Source organism: Rhinoderma darwinii, chromosome 3 (genome assembly GCF_050947455.1).
Source record: "Rhinoderma darwinii isolate aRhiDar2 chromosome 3, aRhiDar2.hap1, whole genome shotgun sequence".
In the NCBI taxonomy this organism is placed as follows: domain Eukaryota; kingdom Metazoa; phylum Chordata; class Amphibia; order Anura; family Rhinodermatidae; genus Rhinoderma; species Rhinoderma darwinii.
In genome coordinates, this window is record NC_134689.1 from 245,342,174 (window position 1) to 245,362,312 (window position 20,139).

Below are 20,139 nucleotides of genomic sequence, written 5' to 3' on the forward strand. Positions count from 1 at the left end.
TCTCCTGACGTCGCGTACCGATAATTTTTTTGCCGGGTTCGGCCAAAACGAGTTCGGCCGAACCCGGTGAAGTTCGGTTCGCTCGTCCGGCTTCGCTCATCGCAAAGACACTCCGTTTGGATGTTCGGAAACAGAAAAGCACGTGGTGCTTTTCTGTTTACATTCATCCTTTTGACAGCTGGTGCGCTGTTTCAGTCGGTTCGCACGGAAGTGCTTCCGTGCAACCTGCGTAGTTTTCACGCACCCATTGACTTCAATGGGTGCGTGATGCGCGAAATACGCAGAGTTATTGAACCTGTCGCGCTTTTTGCGCAGCAGACAAACGCTGCGCAAAAAGCACGGACTGTCTGTACTGCCCCATAGACTTGTATTGGTCCATGCGTGCCGCGTGAAAACCACGCGGCCCGCACGGACCGAATACACGCTCGTGTGAATCCCCCCTTACAAGCAGATACGTTTAAATTTAGAAAAATGCTAATTTTTGCAAATTTTTTCTAAATTGTGGTGTTTTTCAGAAATAAATACCAAAATTATCGACAACATTTTTTCACTAACATAAAGTACAACATGTCACGAGAAAACAATCTCAGAATCGCTTGGATAGGTAAAAGCATTCCAACGTTATTACCACATAAAGTAACACATATCAGATTTGAAAAAATCGTCTGTGTCCTGAAGGCCAAAACAGGCTGGGTCCTGAAGGGGTTACCCCTTCCCGCTCCTGGACGTACTATTAGGTCATGGCAGCTGTATCGTTCGCGCTCCATGACCTAATAGTACGTCTCGGGAGTAACGGCCATTTCGGCCGTCCTCCCGACACATACAGGAGCTGTGACAGATGCTGTCTTGTTCAGCAGCTGTCACAGCTCCTACAGCGGGGACCGATCACTGTGTCCCCACTGATTAACCCTTTAAAAGCTGCGTTCTATAGATCGCGGCTTTTTAGGGGTTAAGCTGCCATCGCCGGCCTGCTACGCGATAGCGGCCGGCGATGGTGACTATGGCAACCGGACACCAAACAATGGCGTCCGGCTATGCCATAGACGGAAGCCTAGTGGGTCTTGACAACGTCAGGACCCACTATGCTTGCTGTCAGTGAGTAGCTGACAGTTCTAATACACTGCACTACGCATGTAGTGCAGTGTATTAGAATTGCGATCAGGGCCTCCTGCCCTCAAGTCCCCTAGTGGGACAAAGTAATACAGTAAAAAAAAAGTTAAAAAAAGATGTGTAAAAATAAGAAAATAAAAGTTTTAAAAGTATTAAAAGTAAAAATCCCCCTTTTTACCTTATCAGTCATTTATTATTAATAAAAATATATAAACAAACAAATAAACTATACATAATTGGTATCGCCGCGTCCGTAACGGCCTGAACTACAAAATTATTTCGTCATTTATCCCGCACGGTGAACGCCGTAAAAGAAAATAATAATAAACCGAACCACAATCACAATTGTTTGGTCACTTCACCTCACAAAAAATGGAATAAAAAGAGATCAAAAAGTCGCATGTACCTAAAAATGGTACTGATCGAAACTACAGTTCGTTATGCAAAAAATAAGTCCTTGCACGGCTTTATTGATTGAAAAATAAAAACGTTATGGTGCTTAGAATAAGGTAACACAAAAAGTGAATGATTGTTTACAAAACGTATTTTATTGTGCAAACGCCATAAGACATAAAAAAAAACTATAAACATATGGTATCGACGTAATCGTATCGCTCCGCAGAATAAAGTGAATATGTCATTTATAGCGCCCGGTGAACGCAGTAAAAAAAAAAGAATAAAAAAACAATAGTAGAATTGCTGTTTTTTAGTCCCCACGCCACCTAAAAATAGAATAAAAACTGATCAAAAAGCCGCATGCACCCCAAGAAAACTACAATGGATTCCTCAAGGGGTCTAGTTTCCAAATTGGGGTCACTTTTGGGGGTTCCCAATGTTTTGGCACCACAAGACCTCTTCAAACCGGACATGGTGCCTAATAAAAAAGAGGCCTCAAAATCCACTAGGTGCTCCTTTGCTTCGGAGGCCGGTGCTTCAGTCCATTACCGCACTAGGGCCACATGTGGGATATTTCTCAAAACTGCAGAATCTGGGCAATAAGTATTGAGTTGCGTTTCTCTGATAAATCCTTTTGTGTTATAAAAAAAATGGTATAAAGAGGATTTTCTGACAAAACAAAAAATTTAAATTTCACCTCTACTTTGCTCTAAATTTCTGTGAAACACCTAAAGGGTTCATAAACTTTCTAAATGCTGTTCTGAATACTTTGAGGGGTCTAGTTTCTAAAATGGGGTATTTGATAGGGGTTTCTAATATATGGGACCCTCAAAGCAACTTCAGAACTGAACTGGAACCTAAAAAAATAAATAAATGAGGCAATACTTTGCTTCTTACATTATACTGATAATGAGCCGTGCCCACCCCGAGATGACCCCAGTTTTGACCGTTTGTATAAACGGAGACCCCTATTAGACCGTTCCAGTGCCCGGTTTTCCCAAGCATTCACCCCCGAGAAGTGTATTTCTATTGATGAGTCCCTGGTAAATTTTAAAGGGATGGTTCAATTCCGCGAGTACCTGCCGGGTAAGAGGGCAAGGTATGGCGTGAAGATGTATAAGCTGCGAGAGTGCATCCGGGTATACCTACAGGTTTAGGAAATATGAAGGAAAGGCCACCCCCAAACCAGACTGCATCCTGGACTACAATAGGTACATGGGAGGGATGGACTTGTAAGATCAAATCCTGAAGCCCTACAGCGCCATGCGGTGTGGTATAAGAAGCTGGCCGGGCACATCATACAGATTTCTTTGTACAATGCGTACGTGCTACGTCGATGTGCAGGCCAGACGGGAACTTTCCTGGAATTTCAAGAGGTGATTATCAAGAACCTAATCTTTAGGGACCAAGAAGGGGGGGCACCAAGTACTTCTGGAAGCGGGGCCACACGCATCATACCAAGGCGGCAACACTTTCCAGGAGAAGTTCCCCAAACTGGCAAGAAGGGAAAAAGTCAAAAGAGGTGCAAAGTCTGCTATAAGAGGGCGATAAGGGATGACACAATATATCAATGTGACACGTGTCCCGAATAACCAGAGCTCTGTATGAAAGTCAGTTTTAAAATTTATCATACATCCCTTGGTTTATAATTTACCCCAATTTTACTTACCCTGATGCACTCCGCACAGCTTATCCCCCCTCGTCTTTCCCCTCTGAGCCCTGCTGTGTGTCCAGGCAGTTGATAACAGCCACATGTAGGGTATTGCCATACCCGGGAGAACCCACATTACAGTTTATGGGGTGTATGTCTCTGGTCAATATGCTCACTACACCTCTTGATGAATGCCTTAAGGGTGTAGTTATTAAAACGGGGTCACTTCTTGCGGGTTTCAACTGTACTGGTACCTCAGGTGCTTCTGCATACATGACTTCGCACTAGAAAATCCCCAGTAGGCCAAATGGTGGTCCTTTGCTTCTGAGCCCTCCCATGGGCCCAAACAGCAGTTTATCACCACAAATGGGGTATTGCCGCACTCAGGACAAATTGGGCAACAAAATTCAGTATTTTATTTCTTATGAAAATAAGAATTTTTGAGCTAAAATGACATATTATTGGAAAAAATATATTTTTTTTTAATTCCCAGCCCAATTCAAATAAGTTCTGTGAAGAAACTATGGGGTCTAAATGGTCACATTACCCATAAATGAATTACTTGAGGGGTGTAGTTTCCAAAATGGGGTCACTTCTGGTGGGTTTCCATTGCTTTGATACCTCTGGGGCTCTGCAAATGCGACATGGCACCCGAAAACCAAACCAGCAAAAACTGTACTCCAAAGAACACACAGCGCTCCTTCCCTTCTGAGGCCTCCCATGGGCCCAAGCAGCAGTTTATTGCCACAAATGGGGTATTGCTGCACTCAGGAGAAATTGGGCAACAAAATTCAGTATTTTGTTCCTTGTGAAAATAAGAAATTTTGATAAAAAATTACATCTTATTGGAAAAAAATTCATTTTGTTAATGTCACAGCCCAATTGAAATAGGTGCTGTGAAAAAACTGTGTGGTCAAAATGCTAATAATTCACTGTATTTTAACTATATATATTGTGCTCCCACAAATATGAACATTTGAAAATTCACTGAAGTGATAAATGAGTAAAATGTATAATTTTTATTTCATATCTATCTAAAAACAGGGGTACAATCACCACTGTGAAAAGCCCAACCGTGTATTTAAAAACGTATTAAACAGAATACTCCCAATCCTAGTTCGTTTGCGAACCCTTTGTGACTGGGTATGTAAACAGAGATATCAAAATATAGAATCAGCGTATAACATTGGTAAAGCAGTGGTTATGACCCTCGTTCACACAGGAGCCTGCGTTAACCGCACCAGATTCTCCCAATGTACAGATGCACAACAATGCCACTGCCCCCTACGCAAAATTCCCTCACTTCACCCGACCCTACGCGTTTCTATACTTATCATCATGGGTCTGTCAGTCTGGCCAGGATGCCAGCGATATATCTTCAGCAGCAGGTATTCTACTGCACAACACGGAAGCATGCACGCATAGATGTCAGCGGCATGCTTCACTCTGGGACTCTGAGTCACTATGAACTGAATACTCCGCCCCCTGGCTCCGGCAGTATACATAAAACAGCCAATCACACCGGCCCAGCACATCCATGATGCTCAACCATGTGACTCCCGGCTGTCAGCTGATATACCCGGAAGTAACAATGTAAACAACACAGAGCATGCTGACTCAATGGGAGGCTGTCGAAGTATCTGTTTGCTACACAAAGCCTCATGCTATTCAAGGATGGAGTATAACACTATTAGCTTGGATATATGTTGCGGATCAGCTCAGGACCGCAATTGGACTACCACGATAAGAGCACCTACCCTGAAAATACATAATATATGGATGGAGGAACGACGTAATTGTAAACCCCACATAAAACATTTGACACACTCCTGGACTCAATTGCCATACCTGCTACTTATTGATTGATATATTACAAGTGACTACACTGGGACTAGGAATGCATTACCATACCCCCACCCAGAGGACAAAAAAAGCCCTATGACTTAATATGGATTGTATATTAAATAAAACAGGTATAATTTGTTTGCTCGTTTAAACCTTCAGGATGTACGCAAGCAAGTCTGTAGATCCATTGGGCCTCTTTACGCAGAATGAGGTTATCCCAATCCCCTCCCCGTTTAGGAGGACGTACCAATTCAATTGCCTGAAATTTTAAACATTCTGCCCTGCCTTGATGTTTTGCATGCACATGTTTTGATATGGAAGTATCTCTTTCATTTGTAACATCTCCAACATGTTACCTAATCCGGCACCGAAACTGCCGTATCGTCTTGCCCACATAATTCAGTGGGCACGGACATGTGATTAAATAGACAACTCCAGCCGTTTTGCAGTTCACAAAATCTCGGATATCATATTCAACCTTGGTGGTAACACTTTTGAATTTTTTTTCCACTTTGAATGAAATCACAGGCTCTACAACTACCACATCTGTGTGTACCCGGTATCTGCCTGTCTAACCAAGTACCCTTTTGGATTATTGGATCAAAACAACTCTGCATCACCCTATCCCTGATGTTTTTACCTCTACGGAACGTGACTGAAGGCCATTGTGTTATCTGATCCGCCAAGTCTGCATCGGCTCCTAGGATACGCCAATACCTCTTGAGGATTTCCATGATCTCAGATTGTTTGGAGTCAAAAGTACCTATGAGCCTAGTGACCCTTTCCTCTTGACGTTGTCTAGGGACTAAAAGGCTCTGCCTATCTGCATCCCTCGCTCCCTCATAGGCCTTTCTAATTACCCCCTTAGGGAAGCCCCTCTCCTTCAATCTGTTTGTGAGGTCATGTGCCTGTGACTCAAAATCGTCCATTGAACTACAATTTCGGCGTACTCTCATGAATTGTCCTCTGGGAATCCCACGTTTGAGGGGATAAGGGTGACAACTATTCCATTGTAGGAAACTATTGGTTGCTGTCTCCTTTCGGTGTACTTTAGTACGTATTGTGCCTGCCTTAGTTTTAATTATCTTAAGATCTAAAAAAGATAATTCCTGATCACTGATTTCACATGTGAACCTGAGCCCTAGATCGTTTGTATTAAGGGCTGCCACAAAATTATTGAATTCCTCCACTGTGGAATTCCAAAGCAACAACACGTCATCAATATATCTAATACAGATACCTATTGATGAAGTCCATTTGACAAATTTATCCCCAAAGACAACTGTCTCTTCCCACCAACCAAGAAACAAGTTTGCATAAGTGGGAGCAGTGGGACTCCCCATTGCTGTACCACGTTGCTGATGAAAAATACGGTCTTCAAAGATAAAAATATTCCTTTCTAACACAAAGTGTAATAATTGCAAAACAAGCTGGTTATGAGCCACATATTGAGTGCCCCTAGATTTTAGAAAGTATTCCACTGCTTCACAGCCAAGTCTATGTGGAATGGAGGAATACAAAGCCTCCACATCCAAACTCGCCAGAAATGTATTTTGTTCCAAAGTGATACCCTCAATTTGTTTTAAAACATCCATGGTATCACGTACATATGATGTGAGACCTAGCACAAACGGACGCAGCACCTTCAGATTGAAGGAGAGGGGCTTCCCTAAGGGGGTAATTAGAAAGGCCTATGAGGGAGCGAGGGATGCAGATAGGCAGAGCCTTTTAGTCCCTAGACAACGTCAAGAGGAAAGGGTCACTAGGCTCATAGGTACTTTTGACTCCAAACAATCTGAGATCATGGAAATCCTCAAGAGGTATTGGCGTATCCTAGGAGCCGATGCGGACTTGGCGGATCAGATAACACAATGGCCTTCAGTCACGTTCCATAGAGGTAAAAACATCAGGGATAGGGTGATGCAGAGTTGTTTTGATCCAATAATCCAAAAGGGTACTTGGTTAGACAGGCAGATACCGGGTACACACAGATGTGGTAGTTGTAGAGCCTGTGATTTCATTCAAAGTGGAAAAAAATTCAAAAGTGTTACCACCAAGGTTGAGTATGATATCCGAGATTTTGTGAACTGCAAAACGGCTGGAGTTGTCTATTTAATCACATGTCCGTGCCCACTGAATTACGTGGGCAAGACGATACGGCAGTTTCGGCGCCGGATTAGGGAACATGTTGGAGATGTTACAAATGAAAGAGATACTTCCATATCAAAACATGTGCATGCAAAACATCAAGGCAGGGCAGAATGTTTAAAATTTCAGGCAATTGAATTGGTACGTCCTCCTAAACGGGGAGGGGATTGGGATAACCTCATTCTGCGTAAAGAGGCCCAATGGATCTACAGACTTGCTTGCGTACATCCTGAAGGTTTAAACGAGCAAACAAATTATACCTGTTTTATTTAATATACAATCCATATTAAGTCATAGGGCTTTTTTTGTCTTCTGGGTGGGGGTATGGTAATGCATTCCTAGTCCCAGTGTAGTCACTTGTAATATATCAATCAATAAGTAGCAGGTATGGCAATTGAGTCCAGGAGTGTGTCAAATGTTTTATGTGGGGTTTACAATTACGTCGTTCCTCCATCCATATATTATGTATTTTCAGGGTAGGTGCTTTTATCGTGGTAGTCCAATTGCGGTCCTGAGCTGATCCGCAACATATATCCAACCTAATAGTGTTATACTCCATCCTTGAATAGCATGAGGCTTTGTGTAGCAAACAGATACTTCGACAGCCTCCCATTGAGTCAGCATGCTCTGTGTTGTTTACATTTTTACTTCCGGGTATGTCAGCTGACAGCCGGGAGTCACATAGTTGAGCATCATGGATGTGCTGGGCCGGTGTGATTGGCTGTTTTATGTATGGTGCCGGAGCCAGGGGGCGGAGTATTCAGTTCATAGTGACTCAGAGTCCCAGAGTGAAGCATGCCGCTGACATCTATGCGTGCATGCTTCCGTGTTGTGCAGTAGAATACCTGCTGCTGAAGATATATCGCTGGCATCCTGGCCAGACTGACAGACCCCTGATGATAAGTATAGAAACGCGTAGTGTCGGGTGAAGTGAGGGAATTTTGCGTAGGGGGCAGTGGCATTGTTGTGCATCTGTACATTGGGAGAATCTGGTGCGGTTAACGCAGGCTCCTGTGTGAACGAGGGTCATAACCACTGCTTTACCAATGTTATACGCTGATTCCATATTTTGATATCTCTGTTTACATACCCAGTCACAAAGGGTTCGCAAACGAACTAGGATTGGGAGTATTCTGTTTAATACGTTTTTAAATACACGGTTGGGCTTTTCACAGCGGTGATTGTACCCCTGTTTTTAGATAGCTATGAAATAAAAATTATACATTTTACTCATTTATCACTTCAGTGAATTTTCAAGTGGTCAAAATGCTAACAACAACCATAAATGAATTTCTTGAGGGGTGTAGTTTCCAAAATGGGGTCACTTTTGGTGGGTTTCCATTGCTTTGATACCTCTGAGGCTCTGCAAATGCGACATGGCACCCGAAAACCAATCCAGCAAAATCTGGACTCCAACAAACATATAGCGCTCCTTTCCTTCTGAGCCCTCCCATGGGCCCAAACGGCAGTTTATCACCACAAATGGGGTATTGCCACACTAAGGACAAATTGGGCAACAAAATGGGGTATTTTGTTCCCTGTGAAAATAAGAAATTTTGATCACAAATGACATTTTATTGCAAAAAATGAATTTTTTTTCATTTCACAGCCCAATTTAAATACGTGCTGTGAAAAAACTGTGCGGTCAAAATGGTAACAACAACCATAAATGAATTCCTTGAGGGGTGTAGTTTCCAAAATGGGGTCACTATTGGGGGATTCCTACTGTTTTGGCACCTCAACACCTCTTCAAACCTGGAATGCTGCCTAAAATATATTCTAATAAAAAAGAGGACTCAAAATGCACTAGGTGCTTCTTTGCTTCTAGGGCTTGTGTTTTAGTCCACGAGCGCAGTAGGGCCACATGTGGGACATTTCTAAAAACTGCAGAATCTGGACAATACATATTTAGTAGTGTTTCTCTGGTAAAACCTTCTGTGTTACAGAAAAAAAAATGAATAAAATTGAAATTCAACAAGAAAAATGAAATTTGCAAATTTCACCTCCACATTGCTTTAATTCCTGTGAAATGCCAGAAGGGTTAAAAAACTTTCTAAATGCTGTTTTGAATACTTTGAGGGGTCTAGTTTTTAAAATGGGGTGTTTTATCAGTGTTTCTAATACATAGGCCCCACAAAGCCACTTCAGAACTCAAGAGGTACCTTAAAAAAAAGGCTTTAGAAATTTTCTTAAAAATATAAGAAATTGCTGTTTATTTTCTAAGCCTTGTAACGTCCAAGAAAAATAAAATAATGTTCAAAAAACGATGCCAATCTAAAGTAGACATATGGGAAATGTGAACTAGTAACTATTTTGGGTGGTATAACCGTCTGTTTTACAAGCAGATGCATTTCAATTCTGAAAAATGCAATTTTTTCAACATTTTCTCTAAATTTTGCAATTTTTCACCAATAAACACTGAATATATCGACCAAATTTTACCACGAACATGAAGCCCAATGTGTCATGAGAAAACAATCTCAGAATCGCTTGGGTAGGTTTAAGCATTCCGACGTTATTACCACATAAAGTGAAATATGTCAGATTTGAAAAATGGGCTCTGAGCCTTAAGGCCAAAACTAGGCTGCGTCCTTAAGGGGTTAAAGATATTCAACAAAAGTGTAAAAATAAAAGTTCTAAGTTTTGCTCTCATTTGGGCTTGGTGGACTAAGTGGCTTGTGCAAAAAATGGAGTTATGAAACCGGAGTTGAAAAGAGGAGTTAAAGCCCCTGTAAGTACTCTTTTATTTTATTTTACTTTTTGAATTGTTTACTGTTTTTTTGTAACTTGGATAATGGACAGCAATATTGGAGGTTTTCATAGTGCACAGTTTGCCATATGTATGCATGACTGGAGCAGGAGTTCCAGGGTGAATACCTCTGTGGCAGATGTGAGCACGTTGTTCTCCTGGAAACCCGCATTAGAGATGTGGAGGAGCATAATGCAACACTGAGGGCGATTGACAATCTTGAGCGGAGCATGCTGCTCACTGAGCAAGCTGTTAGTGAGGTAGACATGGGTCAGCAGGACCAGGCAAGTAGCTGGGTTAATGTAGTTAGGGGCTTTAGAAAGGGGTCCAAGAAAAGGGAAGGCAATCCTGTTTCTGTTATTTCAAGCAAAATTGCCAAGTTGGGTGATGATGTGAGGGTGTCAGTCTCAGAAATGGCAGCCCTAGTGGATACTGACCAGCCGGGAGAACTGCCCAGCTAGAAGTCGGCAGGATGGTAATGCAGGTAAGGCAAGACAATTAGTATTTGTTGGGGATTCTATAATCAGGAAGACGGATAGAATAATTTGCTGCCAAGACCGCCTCAATTGAATGGTCTGCTGTCTCCCTGGTGCCAGGTTTCGGCATGTGGTGGAACGGGTGGATAAATTACTGGCAGGGGCTGGTGATGATCCAGCTGTCGTGGTCCATGTGGGAACCAATGACAGAATACATGGTAGGTGGAGGAGCTTTAAGAATAATTTTAAAGAACTAGGCTACAAGCTGAAGGGAAGGACCTCCAAGGTAGTATTCTCAGGAATACTGCCTGTGCCATGCGCATCACAGGAAAGACAGCGGGAGCTCAGGGAGTTAAATGTATGGCTTAAGTCTTGGTGTAGAGAAGGCTTTGGGTTCATAGAGCACTGGGCTGACTTTTCATTGAGGTAAAAACCGCATTATGCAGATGTTTTGCACCTAAATGGAAGGGGGTCTGCTGTACTGGGGGAGTGAGTGAATTCTAGCTGGGGTGGCGTAGTATTTAAACTAGGGCTGAGGAGGGAGGTTAATGTGGAAAATAAAGGGGTAGTTAGGTTAGAAAAGGGTCAGACTAAATGTAGAAAATAAAGGGGTAGTTAGGTTAGAAAGGGGTCAAACTATATTGGTGGTGGGAGAAATAGACTGTGGGGAGAGGACTAGACAACAGGATAAGGAGATCCTTTTGTTACAAAACAGCAGTGAAAATAAAAATGCCCAAACAATGTCAAATAATAACATTTCTGATACCGAACGTGACAATTTGAAATGCAAGTTAAAGTGTATGTTCACAAATGGCAGAAGTCTAGCACACAAAACGGGGGAGCTTGAGGCCTTGGTACTGGAGGAACATATTGATATAGTTGGTGTTGCTTAAACATGGCTAGACTCTTCTCATGACTGGGCTGTAAATCTACAGGGTTTTACATTGTTTTGAAAAGACAGGTCAAATAGGCATAGTGTGAAAGAGACAATAGTGGGTGAAGATTGTGAGGAGGTTGAAACCTTGTGGGTGGAATTAGAAAGTGAGATAAACACTGAAAAAAATTACTTTTGGTGTAATCTATAGACCCACCAATATAACCGAGGAGAAGGAAAGTCAGCTATATAAACAGATGGAGAGGGAGGCACAGGGGGGTACTGTAGTTATAATGGGAGATTTTAATTACCGGGATATTAATTGGTGTCATGGTTTGGCTTCAACTGGGAAGGGGAGACATTTCCTCAACCTGTTGCAGAAAAATTTTATGGCCCAATTTGTAGAAGACCCGACTAGAGGTGAAAATCTGTTGGATCTGGTCATTTCAAACCATGCAGAGCTTGTTGGGAACGTCAATGTTCGTGAAAATCTCGGTAACAGTGATCACAATATAGTTATATTTTACTTAGAGCTTATTTAGACGAACGTGTAATACGTCCGTGCAACGCGTGTGATTTTCACGCGTGTCGCATGGACCTATGTTAGTCAATGGGGCCGTTCAGACAGCCCGTGTTTTTTGCGCAGCGTCACGACATGTCCTATATTTGTGCGCTGTTCGCGCATCACCCACCCATTGAAGTCAATGGGTGCGTGAAAATCACGCGCAGCACACGGAAGCACTTCCGTGTGACGCGTGTGATTCGCGCAACAGCAGTAAAAAGTATGAATGAAAACAGAAAAGCACCACGTGCTACAGAGTGTGATAATGATGGCAGCTGCGCCAAAATTACGCAGCCACGCATCATACGAGGGTGACACACGGAGCTGTTAAGTACCTTTTGCGTGCGCGAAACGGCGCATTTTTTGCGTGCGCAAAACGCACACGCTCATGTAAATCCGGCCTTATACTGTAAAAAAAAACAAAAAAACGGGTGGGGCCAGCAACACTTAATTTTAACCCCTTCCCTCTTTGGCCACTTTTGACCTTCCTGACAGAGCCTCATTTTTCAAATCTGGCATATTTTACTTTATGTGGTAATAACTTCTGAATGCTTTCACCTATCCAAGCGATTCTGAGATTGTTTTCTCGTGACACATTGGACTTTAAGTTACTGGCAAAATTTGCTCGATATGTTCAGTATTTCATTGTGAAAAACACCAAAATTATGCGAAAAATTGCAAAAATTTGCATTTTTCTCAATTTAAATGTATCTGCTTGTAAGACAGGCAGTTATAACACACAAAATTGTATCTAATTAACAACCCCCATATATCTACTTTATTGGCATCGTTTTTTGAACATCCTTTTATTTTTCTAGGACGTTACAAGGCTTTGAACTTTAGCAGCAATTTCTCACATTTTCAAGAAAATTTCAAAAGGCTATTTTTACAGGGGCCAGTTCACTTGTGCAGTGGCTTTGAGGGCCTTATATATTGGAAACCCCAAAAAAGTCACCCCATTTTAAAAACTTCACCTGTCTTAACCCTTTAGACATTTCACAGGAATTAACGCAAAGTAGGGGTGAAATTTACAAATTTCATATTTTTTTGCAGAAATAAATATTTAATACAATTTTTTTTATAACACAGAAGGTTTTACCAGAGAAATGCAACTCAATATTTATTGCCCAGGTTCTGCAGTTTTTGGAAATATCCCACATGTGGTCGTAGCGTGCTACTGGAATGAAGCACCGGCCTCAGAAGCAAAGGAGTACCTAGGGGATTTTTGGGCCTTATTTTTATTCGAATATATTTTAGGCACCATGTCAGGTTTGAAGGGCTCTTGCGGTGCCAAAACAGTTAAAATCCCCCAAAAGTGACCCCATTTGGGAAACTACACACCTCAAGGAAATTATCTAGGGGTATAGTGAGCATTTTGACCGCACAGGCTTCTTACAGAAATTATTGGAAGTAGGCCGTGAAAATAAAAATCTACATTTTTTCAAAGAAAATGTAGATTTAGCTAATTTTTTCTCTCTTTCCACAAGGACTGAAGGAGAAAAAACACCGCAAAATTTGTAAAGCAATTTCTCCCGAGTAAAACAATACCCCACATGTGGTAATAACCGGCTGTTTGGACAAACGGCAGGGCTTAGAAGGGAAAGAGCGCTATTTGGCTTTTGGAGATCACATTTAGCAGGAATGGTTTGTGGAGGCCAGGTCGCATTTGCAGAGCCCCTGAGGGGACAAAACAATGAAAACGCCCAAAAAGTGACTCCATTTAGGAAACTACACCTCTTGAGGAATTCATCTAGGGGTGTAGTAAGCATTTTGACCCCACAAATGTTTCATAGAATTTATTAGAATTGGGCAGTAAAAATAAAAAAATCCTTTTTCTTCAATAAGACGCAGCTTTAGCGCAACATTTTTCATTTTCTCAACAAATAAAGGAAAAAAAGAACCCAACATTTGTAAAGCAATTTCTCCCGAGTACGGCAATACCCCATATGTAGTCATAAACTGCTGTTTGGGCACAAGGCACTCTAATTATTATGCAGTGTTTCCCGGTTTTAGAAACACCCTACATGGGGCACTAATCTTTTGCCTGGACATTCGACCAGGCTCAGGAGTGAAAGTGTACCATGTAAAATTGAGGCCTAATTTGGCGATTTACAAAGTATTGGTTCACAACTGCAGAGGCTCAGATGTGAAATAATAAAAAGAAACCCCTGAGAAGTGACCCCATTTGAAAACTACACCCCTCAAGGCATTTATTAAGGGGTGTAGTGAGCATTTTCATCCAACAGGTCTTTTCCACAAATGATTGCACTGCGGATGGTGCAAATTAAAAATTTATATTTTTCCCTAGATATGCCATTTCAGTGACAAATATGTCATGCCCAGCTTATGCCACTGGAGACACACACCTCAAAAATTGTTAAAAGGGTTCTCCCGGGTATGACGATGCCATATATGTGGAAGGAAACTGCTGTTTGGGCACATTGTAGGGTTCAGAGCGGAGGGAGCGCCATTTGGCTTTTGGAGAGCGGATTTTGCTTGGTAGTAGATTTGTTTGATTATTGCTGGTGTTTCCATATATAATGTGGGGGTACATGTAAGCTGGGCAGAGTACATCAGGGGCATAGTCAGGTGGCATAATAATGGGGTAAAAAAACAATAAAATGATCGATGGATGTGTGTTACACTGATCCTTTCTGCACAGGCCGGTGTCGCACCGATATATGGCGTCTGTCACGAAGGGTCTGTGGACCCCCTGGGCCGTACCACCTTGGCGGTAAGGCAGCTGGCCAATAGGGTGCAGGACTATGTTTATAGTTCGTATATAGGATACCTGTGGCAGCACGGACAGTAGCTTGGCAGGAACTAGGAAGCAGGTGGACGACAGGCGTGGGTAGGCAGTCAAGCGTGGTATCCGGCACGGCAATAGCAAGCGCGGCACTAGATCGGGATATAGGAACAGGAGCAGGGACGGGAAACACTGGGAGCAGGAAACACTAAGGGACCAATTTGCATAGACAGACTAAGGGATAGACAACAACGCTCAGGCATCAACTAGGGGGCTGGACCTCTCTTATAGTCCAGGGTACTCACGGGTCAAAGGTCGTCCATGATGTCCGCTGCGCACGCTGCCACTTTAAGAGCGGGGACGAGCGTGCGCGCGCACCCTACGGGATCCGGCAGAGGTGAGTGGATGCAAGCGCTGGCATCACCTGAGGAGGAGGCTGGGGCCAGCGCTTGCCGACTCGTGGCTGCGGCTGTCAGCGGGAGGTTGGAGCTGACAGCCCGCAGCCACGGACATTACGGTATCCCCCCTCTTACACCCCCCTCTTCTTGGGACCAGAGCGAGAGAGAAACTTCTTCAGAAGAGTAGGGGCATTGAGGTTCTCCTCTGGCTCCCAGGACCTCTCTTCGGGACCAAACCCCCTCCAATCCACCAAATAAAAGGTCTTTCCTCTCACTCTCTCTTGGTGTCCAAGATCTCCTTGACCTCAAAGATGTCTGAGGGGCCGCTGGGGGCAACCGCAGGGCTGGGAGTCTTGGAATAGCGGTTTAGGATCACAGGCTTCAGGAGGGAGACATGGAAGGAGTTGGGAATCCTGAGGTTAGGAGGCAGCCGAAGCTTGTAGGCGACAGGGTTGATCTGCTGCAGGACCTCGAATGGTCCGAGGAACATGGGGGAAAATTTACATGATGGCACCCTCAGTCCGATATTCCTGGACGACAGCCAGACCTTAGTGCCAGGAAGAAACCGAGGAGGCTCTCTTCTCCTTGTGTCAGCCTTCCATTTCATGTGGTCCACTGCCATTAGGATGGAGGATCGAGTCTGCTGCCAGATCTGCAAAAAGTCTCTAAACGTGGAGCCAGCTGCAGGTATCTCGGAAGCATCAGGCACCGGAAGAGGAATTTGTGGATGCTGGCCATAGACAATGCGGAACAGAGTATTCCTAGTAGACTCATTGGTGTGAAAGTTATAGGAGAACTCCGCCCATGCGGGCAGCTGCACCCAGTTATCATGCTGCTTGGAGATGAAGTGGCGTAGGTAGTTCTCCAAAATCTGGTTGATCCTCTCGACCTAACCATTAGACTGAGGATGGTAGGCAGAAGAAAAGTCCAACTTCACACCAAGCCTCGAGTTAAACTGAACCCCCCGATCGGACACAATATGCTGTGGCAAGCCGTGCAGGCAGAAGATGTGTTGAATAAATAACTTGGCCAACTGAGGAGTGGAAGGAAGGCCGGGCCATCTTCGAAAATCGGTCCACCGCTACCCAGACAGTACTGCATCCAGCAGAGAGAGGCAGGTCCATGATAAAGTCCATCGCTATATGCTGCCAGGGAGCATTGGGCACAGGCAATGGCTGGAGCAGACCAGCAGGCCTGGAGTGGGTGGCCTTGTTGGCTGCACATACAGCACAGGAAGAAACGAAGTTCACAATATCTTTGGGCAGCATGGGCCACCAGAAATGACGAGCAATCAAATCCCGGGTCTTGCGTAACCCCGCGTGATCTGCCAGTCTAGAGGAGTGACCCCAGCAGAGGATTCTTCCACGATCAGCCAGGTGCACAAAAGTCCTCCCAGGAGGAATGTCCCCAATCTGCAGGGGATTGACCGAGACCATGCAGGATGGAACGATAATATTCTGTGGATTCTCAATGGTGTCTTCTGTCTCGAAAGACCTGGACAAGACATCGGCCCTCACATTCTTGTCGGCCAGGCGATAATGAAGCTCAAACAGAAACCTTGCAAAGAACAGTGACCACCTGGCCTGACGAGGGTTCAGCCGTTGGGCCGTCTAGAGGTAGGTCAGATTCTTGTGGTCCGTAAAAATCAAGATCGGGTGAGCTGCGCCCTCTAGTAGATGTCTCCACTCCTCCAGAGCCAATTTGATGGCCAGTAACTCCTGATGCCCTTGGGACCTCTCTGGAACAGGAGTGCATCAGCACCGACAGAGGATGCATCCACCTCCAACGAGAACTGTAGAGAGATATCCGGATGATGGAGGATAGAAGCTGATGTGAAGGCACTCTTCAGGCTATTGAATGGAGACTCTGCCTCGGGAGTCCACACCTTGGCGTTCATACCCTTCTTAGTAAGTTTAGAGATGGAAGAAGTCAGCGTAGAGAAGTTCGGAATAAACTGCATGTAAAAGTTAGCAAATCCCAAAAAGCGCTGTATGGCCCTCAAGTCTTGAGGGTGTGGCCACTCCAGGACAGACATTACCTTCTCAGGGTCCATCTCGAGACCTCGATTCGAGACAATGTAGCCCAGGAAGGGTAGAGCATCCTTGTCAAATACGCACTTCTCCAACTTGGCATACAGACGATTCTCCCTTAACCGTAGCAGAACTTGACGGACATGTCTCTGGTGTGTCTCCGGATCTGGGGAGAAAATCAAGATTTCATCAAGGTAGACTACAAAACAAACGTATAGGAGGTCACGGAAAATGTCATTAACGAACTCTTGAAAGACAGCGGGAGCATTACACAGGCCGAAGGGCATTACTAGATACTCATAGTGTCCATCACGGGTGTTAAATGCAGTCTTCCATTCATCGCCCTGACGAATCCGGATTAGGTTGTAAGCCCCACGCAGGTCTAGCTTGGAAAAAAAATTTGCACCACGTATTCGATCAAACAGTTCAAAGATCAGTGGCAATGGATATTTATTCATCACCGTGATCTGGTTAAGACCACGGTAGTCGATGCAATGGCGAAGAGAGCCATCTTTCTTTTTGACGAAGAAGACTTTCGTATGAAGCCCCTTTCTAGGTTCTCCTTCACATAGGCGGACATGGACAGAGTCTCTGGCAAGGAGAGAGGATATATCCTACCACGCGGAAGGGATGCACCAGGTATCCGTTCAATAGGGCAGTCATACGCCCGATGTGGAGGCAAAGTCTCCACCGCCTCCTTGCTGCCAGTGACCGAGGCAGCGAAGGCTGAGCCGAACGAATCCTCACCAGGCAACGATCTTGACACTCAGGGCCCCACTGAAGAACCTCTCCAGAATTCCAGTCCAGAACTGGAGCATGCAGACAGAGCCAAGGCAGGCCCAGCAACACAGGATCTCCAGGAGGGCGGTGGGTAATTTCAGACGATCCACCAGATCTCTGCGGATAAAATTAGCAGTCCAGATACGCAGAGACCTGATGCGTTCTCTCGCCGACCACTATAGTCACTGGTATGGATAATATAGACGGAAGTCCATCTTTACCCAGGGTCGTCACTCCAAACAATCCTAGGTTTTGGGACTTTTGGGTACACAGGTGCACCAGGTGGCCATCGAGGCCACAATAAAGACAAAGTCCAGATGTGCGTCTGCGTAGTCTCTCTTGGGTGGATAACTTATAATGGTCCGTTATTACCAACTTTTCAGGAGGATCGGCACCTGAGGGCAGCAGGGGTTGCTGCAAAGTAGGGACCAGACCAGGAAGGGCTCCCTCCCGTCGAACCTCTTGGAGGCGTTCACGGATCCGCATATCAATCCGGGCAGAGAGAAGGATGAGGTCATCCAGGGTAGACGGCAGATCCCGGGCGGCAAGTTCTTCTTTAATTCTGGAAGATAGTCCATGCCAGAATGCAGCCACCAGAGCCTCATTGTTCCAGGCGAGCTCTCCCGCCAGGGTGCGGAAGTGGATGGAGTATTCACTCACGGAGGTGTCTGCTTGGCGCAGGTCAATCAAAGAAGCCGCTGCAGATGAGACCTGGCCGGGCTCCTCAAACACCATGCGAAACGTCCGAAGGAAAGCAGGGAAGTCACGGGTTTCTGGTCCTTGTCTCTCCCAGACAGGGTTCGCCCATGCAAGGGCCTTTCCGGTGAGGAGAGAAATGATGAACGCGACCCTGGCACCATCAGACGAAAATGTCCTAGCATACAAGCTGAAGTGGATCTGGCATTGATTAAGGAAACCGCGACAGGCACTTGCTTCTCCATCGTAGCTGTCAGGAAGGGGCAAAGAAACACGTGGGTCAATAATGCCAAGCGGTGTAGACGGAGGATCCACATCTCCAGGAGGTGTAGTAGGAGGAACAATATTGGCAGGAGGTGTAGTAGGAGGAACAGCAGCTTGTGCCTCCTGCCGATGTGCAAGAATGGTCAACGCCTGGAGGAGTTGGTTCTGTCGGGACCGGAGGTCCAGCATATCCGCTCACTTCTCTTGCGTCGTCGTCATAGTTTTGAACCGGCCAGCGGGGTCCATGGCCTGAGCGTACTGTCACGAAGGGTCTGTGGACCCACTGGGCCGTACTGCCTTGGCGGTAAGACAGCTGGCCAACTGGGTGCAGGAATATGTCTATAGTTCGTATATAGAATACCTGTGGCAGCACGGACAGTAGCTTGGCAGGAACTAGGCAGCAGGTGGACGACAGGCGTGGGTAGGCAGTCAAGCGTGGTATCCAGCACGGAATAGCAAGCACGGCACTAGATCGGGATATAGGAGCAGGGACGGGAAACACTGGGAGCAGGAAACACTAAGGGACCAATTTGCATAGACAGACTAAGGGATACACGACAACGCTCAGGCATCAACTAGGGGGCTGGACCCCTCTTATACTCCAGGGTATTCACGGGTCAAAGGTCGTCCATGATGTCCGGTGCGCGCGCTGCCCTTTTAAGAGCGGGGACGAGCGTGCGTGCGCACCCTACGGGATCCGGCAGAGGTGAGTGGATGCAAGTGCTGGCGTCTCCTGAGGAGGAGGCTGGGGCCAGCGCTTGCCGACTTGTGGCTGCGGCTGTCAGCGGGAGGTTGGAGCTGACAGCCCGCAGCCACGGACATTACCGTATCCTTTCTTATCCCCCTTTTGGTCCACACTCCGCACCTTTGCAGTGTGGAGAATTTTGCTGGGAAAGTGTTGTCCTGGTATAATACGGGCACCCTCGCTTCCAGCAGATATGTTTAGGCCCTCCCCTTCCTGGTTACCTAATTTTAGGTCTTTGATAAATCGCCTCTTGAAACAGAAGAAATATTCCCCTTGGGCCGCCACAACTGCATATTTTTTATTTCCTGACTTATTGGAGCCTTAAAGGGGTTTTCCAATCCTTTTTTTTTTTTTTTTTAAATCAATGCAATGTTCCTCTATTAATATATTAGTGCACTCTGACTATCTTTTTCTTGATAATAAATGGTTTTACTAACACTACTCCCTATTGTTTACCTTGAGAGGTTTGTTTTGCTCAGTAAGTTCATTCCTCTTCTCTTCCTGTGTTTCTCCTCCCTGCATGCACTGCTCTAATCCCAGCATGCAATGTGCATGCAGCAGTGCACTTGCTCCGCCTACTACACCCAGCTCTACTAACTTCTGCAATCTCAGTCTTCATTTTGGTGCTCTCATTCTATTACTGATAGCACAAGCTGAAATCACTGGATA

The 20,139-nt window shown here is 44.9% G+C and overlaps 1 protein-coding gene across 1 annotated transcript in view; it reads left to right on the top strand.

Annotated features, from left to right (window-relative positions):
- The window catches only part of TMEM266 (transmembrane protein 266), a 176,655-nt gene that overhangs the window by 51,252 nt on the left and 105,264 nt on the right, over positions 1-20,139 (top strand). The window lies entirely within an intron of this gene.